The sequence below is a fragment of the Anolis carolinensis genome, chromosome 2, assembly GCF_035594765.1.
Source record: "Anolis carolinensis isolate JA03-04 chromosome 2, rAnoCar3.1.pri, whole genome shotgun sequence".
In the NCBI taxonomy this organism is placed as follows: Eukaryota; Metazoa; Chordata; class Lepidosauria; order Squamata; family Dactyloidae; genus Anolis; species Anolis carolinensis.
In genome coordinates this window covers 147,478,540-147,485,955 of record NC_085842.1, presented here as the reverse complement: position 1 = coordinate 147,485,955, position 7,416 = coordinate 147,478,540, and positions in this window count along the sequence as shown.

Sequence of the window (7,416 nt, the reverse complement as noted above, 5' to 3'; positions counted from 1 at the left end):
CTAGGATGGCTCAAGGTTTTCTTGGGAGACTGGGTAAATGGTGTACATAGGACAGCACCAAGGAATTGGCTCTGAGGTTGAAAGACAGAGACTGGCTCTTCAATACAGTTTATTGTGGCTCAACATTATGCTGAACCAAGGCTGGGAAAGGGAATGAGGTCAACTCCTGAGGCCCTTTCCCACTACTCATTTATATTACTATGGAATCCTGGGGTTTTTAGTTGGTTGGGTCACATTCTGTCAGCATCAGAAGAAGACAAACTCCCTCTAAACAAATTTTGCCAAGTAACCCCAAGGGTCTTCATAACTTGGAAACTGCTTGAAGGCACACAAGAGCAAAGGAAGGACAGGATCTCTTCAGCCCTCCAAGTTGTGTTTAACTACAACTTCATCATCCCTCAGCTGATGGGACTTGCAGCCCAGTGAAATTTAGAATGCCATACAGTTTACACCCATTGTGTAATCTGCAGGTATGACAGTATTGTAATATCCGAACAGGATGCCGGCTAAAATCCAGTATTTCTTATCAATTTCTAGAGATACTTCTATAGTTTCCTCTAAGGAAGGGAAAAAAAAGACCAGGAATGGGAGAATACTGGTATAAGCAGTTAATAACCATTTCATGGCTGTCTATAGAGTGTAAGATTGAGGCTGAGTCAATGGCTATGCAACACTGGAGACATGTTGGGAACGGGAGAGTTTTAAATACACCGGAAACTGTCATGCCTAAAACCATGTGGCGGGACCAGCATTTTTCAAAATGTCAGTTTGTTGATCTTGCCGTAATCATGGCCACCTAAGCAGGACTGGTGGTGTAAATATCGACATACCAATTTCTTTTGCTTGGAGCCATCACTACACAGGAGGACGGGCTTGTGCAGCGAAGAAGCTGAGATCCCAGCACGTGCCACGCTTGGTCAAACACCCTGCCGCTAATTGCTTGCATGCCAGACTGTGAGGGAATAATTGCTATTATCAATTCTCTTGCAGGCTCTGCTTCAAAGCTTCAAGGGGGAACCAAGTGAGTGACTCTGTATATGTGTGCGTGTGTATGTGTGTGAGAGAGAAAGAACAGAAATGGCAGTGTGAAAAATAAAACCATAGGAATGGTGCTCCCAAGACACAGAGTCACCAATAGCATAATCCTACAGCTCACAAGTGTGGTCAGCTTTGGTGGGTCTTGGAGTCAATTCCTTCAGGTACACTGCAGGGCATGTCTATTGCTCAAACTGGAAGTGGCCAAATGTCCAACACATTCTCTAATAACCATGCTTTCTGCCAAAACAAGGTCTATGCGGCATCCGATGGTAGAGGAAAATCACATTTCCTGGTGACTTTTGGTGTCTAGCAAAACCAAAGGTGAGTGTGATTTTGGGCAAAGAGGCAGGCTTTGATTGCATCAAGCCAGTGGATTAATACAAGCCAAGAAAAAAATGCAGATATGCTACCAAACTCCCTGTGATCTTCCCCGCTCCAGTTTTACCTTGACTGAGCTGCACTTCCCTAGTCTCCAAGTTTCTTTACCATATATCTCAAATTGCCATTTGTTTGCTTCATAACAGATTGCACACATAACACCCTTGGTTGTTCACAAAAAAAACCTGCACTGTTGTCTAAGCACTGTATACAGAATGGAAGATAATTGCTAAAGGGACACTTTGGGTTTGTGCTCACAAAGCAAATATTGTCAAACTAGTTAAAAAAAATAACCAGCTAAACTCTGCAAGATTCTAGAATGGGAGTAACTGAGTTCACTTACCCTTCTAACCTGCAGGAAGCACAGGGCTCCATTCACTTTCTCCAACATGAAAGACATAAAGCTTTGCCCCCACCCTGTGGCACAAGTTAGTAACTGCATTGTTCTCTTTAAAGTCCTATTCTGAGGCATGGGTAATAGTTCAGTTACATATAGCCCAACCTTTCTAATTTTGTAAAAGCTTATCAAGACAAAAGATCGCAATCATATTTTGCTGCATCCAAACAAAGAAATGAGGTTTCATCAGCTCTGGCTATTACAACACAACTTGAAGTTGGGTTGTTGTGAGTTTTCCGGATTGTATAGCCATGTTCCAGAAGCATTCTTTCCTGACATTTCACCCACATCTATGGGTGATTGTGATTGTGATTGTGAGGTATACTGGACACTAAGCAAGGGAGCTTTATATAACTATGGAAGGTTCAGGGTGGGAGAAGTTGGTTTAAAATCATGGCTTGTTCTGAAGCATATGTTCATTTTTCTCAGCGTTTTCAGTGATGACTGAAAGATTAGCACATTAAATTCAGATGTTCCTAAAAGAGAGGAGGAAACAAGATTGTTATTTAATCATGATACATTCAACCAGTTGTGGCCACAGGGAGTGGATCTACACTGGCACATAAACCAGCGTCCATATGACCTAAGTAGTTAGTATAGCCTAACTTCTTTAAACTTAAGCATATATTGTACTCAAGTAAGCACAACATACACTATTTTTTATGATTGTTAATGTTTTAACTTCTTAAATTTTTTCTGCCACTTATGAAGAAGGGAGCATATTAGTTCCTTAAGTGTTGAAAATGCCACCTAAAATGAATCTACTAAACTGCATATCTCACATCATGAGAAAATAACTTTATTGTTAATTCATTAACAACTGCAACAAAAACTATAGTCAGGACGAGTTTTTAAAATCCTACATTAAATAAAAATTGGATAAAACATATACCAAAAGCAAACTACAAGATATCACAGCACATTAAACTACCAATAAATACAGAATATGAAAACCAAAAAGATGTAAAACCTACCACATAACCTATATATCTCTACTGAAATGTATAACGAAAACTTCAATAAGGAAAAAATATGACTTACTGTTATCTTTTTTGTCACTGTTTTTACTTTTATAAGCTTCCATCTCTGTCTACTTTATTTAGAAACTAGCTTAGAGACCCGGTGGTGCCCGGGTTATTAGAAGAAGGCATTGTTTGTTTTGGGATATTAGGTAATATCACTTAAATGTGGTCCAGATCCGTTGTTGGCTGGGTTCAGTGCTGTCTGGATGAGGGTGAACTACAACTCCCGGATTCCCAGGGCAATCACCCCCAAACCCTGCCAGTATTTGCAGTAGGGCATGTTTGCTTTGTGTGCCAAGTTTGGTCCAGATCTGACGCCAGCTGGTTTCAGTGCTTTCAGGATGCAAGTGAACTACAACTCCCAGAATCAAGGTCCATTCTCATTAAACCCTGCAGTATGTTCCGTTGGTCAAGGGGCTTCTCTGTGCCAAGTTTAATTGTTGGTGGTGGTCACAGTATCAGTGAAGGTACTGCAAGTCCCATTATCCATGGCAAGTTCGGTCCAGATGCATCATTGGTTGGGCTAATAGGGCTCTCTGGATGTAGATCAAGTACAACTCTTGTAAATCATGGTGAATTCACCCCAAACCTCTTGTTCAATTACTGAACAATTCCTCTGTTAACTGTGTGCCATAGGAAGGGGTTGGAAAGGGTTAAGGGAGAGGCAGTGGGCAGGGTTATGCAAATGAAGGAACCCTGGGGTATTCATTCTGGAGGAGAAACAGAACATCTAGGATAAAATTGTCCCTGCATGAAAGCCTTCACTTGGGTGGGGGGCAGGATAGTGTTTGTGGAGGACACGGGCAGGGTTTGGGCTGCATATTCATGGTGCACACTGTAACCTGGATGTCAGTGGAGTGAGGGCCATTGGTGTCTCCTGTTCAGTGGAAACTATAGCTGTTTGTGGAGATGGGAGGCTGTCTGTGTAAGTGGACACCTCTGCCACATACACACATACACATTTTTCACTTTTATTATGTGTATAGAAAAAAGTTTACACTTTATTTATTTATTTATTTACTAAATTTATATCCTGCCCTTCTCACCCCGAAGGGGATTCAGAGCAGCTTACAAATTAAATTTACATACAATATTATATTATTAGCATAGCCCCATACTGACATTATGTATAATTCTTCCCCTCACATTTGAAGGTTTAACTTTTGCAGATTTGATTACTATATTTCTTTGCTTTCAAGATGCCGTTGATTGGAAGAAACACAGTAATTTCAGTACCATAAACAAACAAAAAAAGATTTGGTTCCAATAAAAAATAAAATATTGTCTCGCAGCCCTGTTTCTATGTTCTTGTGTGTACACAAATAACTCTTTGTATCAATATGACTTCATAGTGCAATCTTTTTGACAAGTTTGATGCGCAAAAAATGAATTAACGACAGCTCCACACTTGCAAAGCATGCCATTTTTTTCAACAACAGAATAGCCAGAGCAGAGTGGAGGGATAATGGTCAAACGCAAAGGCAGGGGTCCTACATAAAAACAGAACATGTGATGCCATCAGAGAAGGACGCAGGCCCCTTCCACACAGCTGTATAAAATCCCACATTATCTGCTTTGAACTGGGTTATATGACAGTGTGGACTCAGATTACCGAGGGCCCTTCCACACAGCCCTATATCCCCAGAATATCAGAAAATTCCACAATATCTGCCTTGAACTGGGTTATCTGAATCCACAACGCTGTATATTCCACTTCAAAGCAGTAATGTCGGATTTTATTCAGCTGTGTGGAAGGGGTCCCAATTCAAAGTAGATATTGCAGATAGCCTTGATATTCTTGGTTATATGGCTGTGTGGAAGGGCCCTTAAGCCCCTTCTACGCTGCCATATAAATCCAGATTATCTGCTTTGAACTGGATTATATGATTGTAGATTAATATAATCCCATTCAAAGCATTGATACTCTTGATAATCTGGATTATATGGCAATGCAAAAGGAGCGTTAGAGATTCCTAGAGAGGTGCTCCCTCAAATGCAAAGTAGGTTTTTTATTCATGGTTTTCTGTTTGTGATGGTCCTGCTGAAGAAAATGTAATGTCAAATTAGGTAGACTGAGGCCACAAATCTCACATGGATTTGTGTCTTGCCATGTTTTAATCTTCACTCTAGTTTTTTGCTGCTATTGTTTGAGAAATAAATATTTTGAAATAATCTGTATCATCAGAAACAAAAACAGCATTCTAAGGCTGCAGCTATGCTGCCATGTAATGCAGTTTGGAACTCGGTTCAAACAACATTATATGGGTCTTCAATTCTGTATTATATGACAGTGTATATCCAACCTACAACAGTATTATACAGTTGTATTATATTACAACTGTATTATATGGCAATCTAGATCCAATCTAAGTAACATGTTGATTTTTACTACTGAAAGTCCTGCCAACAGAAAGTGTATTTCCTCCTCTGTGTATTTCCTTTCCCATGTCTTAACATAATTATTTTGAAATAATGCACAGTGAGCAGTTCATTATAATACCTAGATATTTCACCTTCTTTTTGTTTCTATATTAATTTTCCCATCAATTCTATTTGAGCTTTCATCATATTTTTGATCAACATTACTGCCTTTTGTTTAGTGATTTTGAAACCTACCAAATCCAATTCTTTTAACATTAACATTAACAACAATCTTTCTGTATTCTTGTATAGATTTGTCAAAATAATCACCAGCTCATCAGCAAATGCTCTTAATGCGTATGATTCTTTTAAAAATCTTTATACCTGTAATTTTGTCTGATATTTCTATTCAAACCCTATTCAAGTGCTAGATAAACAACAATGGTGATGATGGACATTCCTGTCCTGTTCCTTTTTTGTATCTCACATGGATTAGACAGCTCTCTGTTTATTATTATTCATTCTGTCTATGTAGAATAAAGTGAACTAATTCATGTCATAAAGTTGTCTCCAGATGACATCTCTTTCAACACTCTGAAAAAGAAATCTGGTCTAAATTGTCAAAGGCCCTTTTTGCATCCAAAAAAAAATCAGTGTGGTCTATTTCTCCTTATATCATTCTAAATATTCCCATATATTTAATACAGTTCTAATATTATCTCTCCGTTAACTTTTAGATAATAATCCATTGAGCTTCACTAAGAAAAATCTGGAGAATAATTTTCAGTCTGTTTGCCAATGTCATCGTAACAGCTTAGTCATTATTCAACAATTATATTGGTCTGTGGGGATTTCTTTGCTCAAAGTCAAGTCCTGGTTTTCTTTTTGTATCAAAGCTATATTAGCCTTTTCCCAACTATAAGGGATCTTCCCAGTATGTCGAATTGAATTCATTGTCTGCTGCAACGGTATTAATTAGACGGTCCTCTTCAAAGCATTTATAGAGTATCACAGGCCCTCTATCTCTTCCTGGTGTTTTCCTTGTAGCTGTCTTCACAATTTCACCATAATATGAGCATTCACAGATCATCTCTGTTCTTCTGTAATCTTAGCTAAATTCTGTTTGATCATATATTCTTCCAATTTATCTGTTGGTTTTTTTTGTCATTTATATAGATAGGGATAAAATCATGAAACTTTTCTAGTTTTTTCTTGTCACCAGTAATTACAGCACCACCCCTTTGCAGTTTCAAAATAATTTTCTCTCTTTTCCGTTTATATGCTAGCAGTCTCCCTGGTGTGTTTGCAAATTCAAAATTCTTTTGTTTTACACATTACAGCTTTTTCTCCATCTCATCCAACATTAACATTGATAATTGCCTCTGTAGAACTTTAATCTGCCAATTAGTCTTTGAACTCATTGTCCTTTATTTGTACCTTATCCCAAATCAGTTCAATCTACTCTCGTTTTTTTAAAGATCATTAGGTAAAGCTAAGGTAAAGGTTTCCCCTTGACATTAAGTCGAGTCGTATCCTACTCTGGAGGTTGGTGCTCATCTCCATTTCTAAGCTGAAGAGCCAGCATTGTCCTTAGACACCTCCAAGGTCATATGGCTGGCATAACTGCATGGAGTGCTGTTATCTTCCTGCCAGAGCAGTATCTATTGATCTACTCACATTTGCATGTTTTCAAACTGCTAAGTTGGCAGACGCTGAGGCTAACAGTGGAAGCTCACCCTGCTCCCCAGATTCAAACCGCCAAGTTCAGCAGCTCAGTGGTTTAACCCGCTGCCCCACCAGGCTCCTTTAAAGCTCATTACTACATTAAATTAAAACACACTGTCATTCATGCTCTACTGGCATCCCAAAGTATTCTAATGTCTGTTCCTTTATTCACATTGTTCTCAAAGACTTCCCCTATTTTCTTCTTACATTTCTCCACAGACCTTTTGTTTTGCAAAACTGACTGTCTCCATATGAAAGTTTTCCTTATAAGAAGCAGTAAAACAGGACTGTGGCTTAGAAAAATCTTTGGGAATATCACAATCTTTTTTGCCTTAGTAGCCAAATATTTTGAAAATCAAATCTTATCAATTCTTTAAAACAAATGTGTATTTCAGAAAAAAAAGCATAATGCCTTGTTTTTCCTTTTTATGTAAGGAGCCACAGTGACGCAGCGGGTTAAACTGCTAAGATGTAGAACTTGCTGACAGGGAGGTT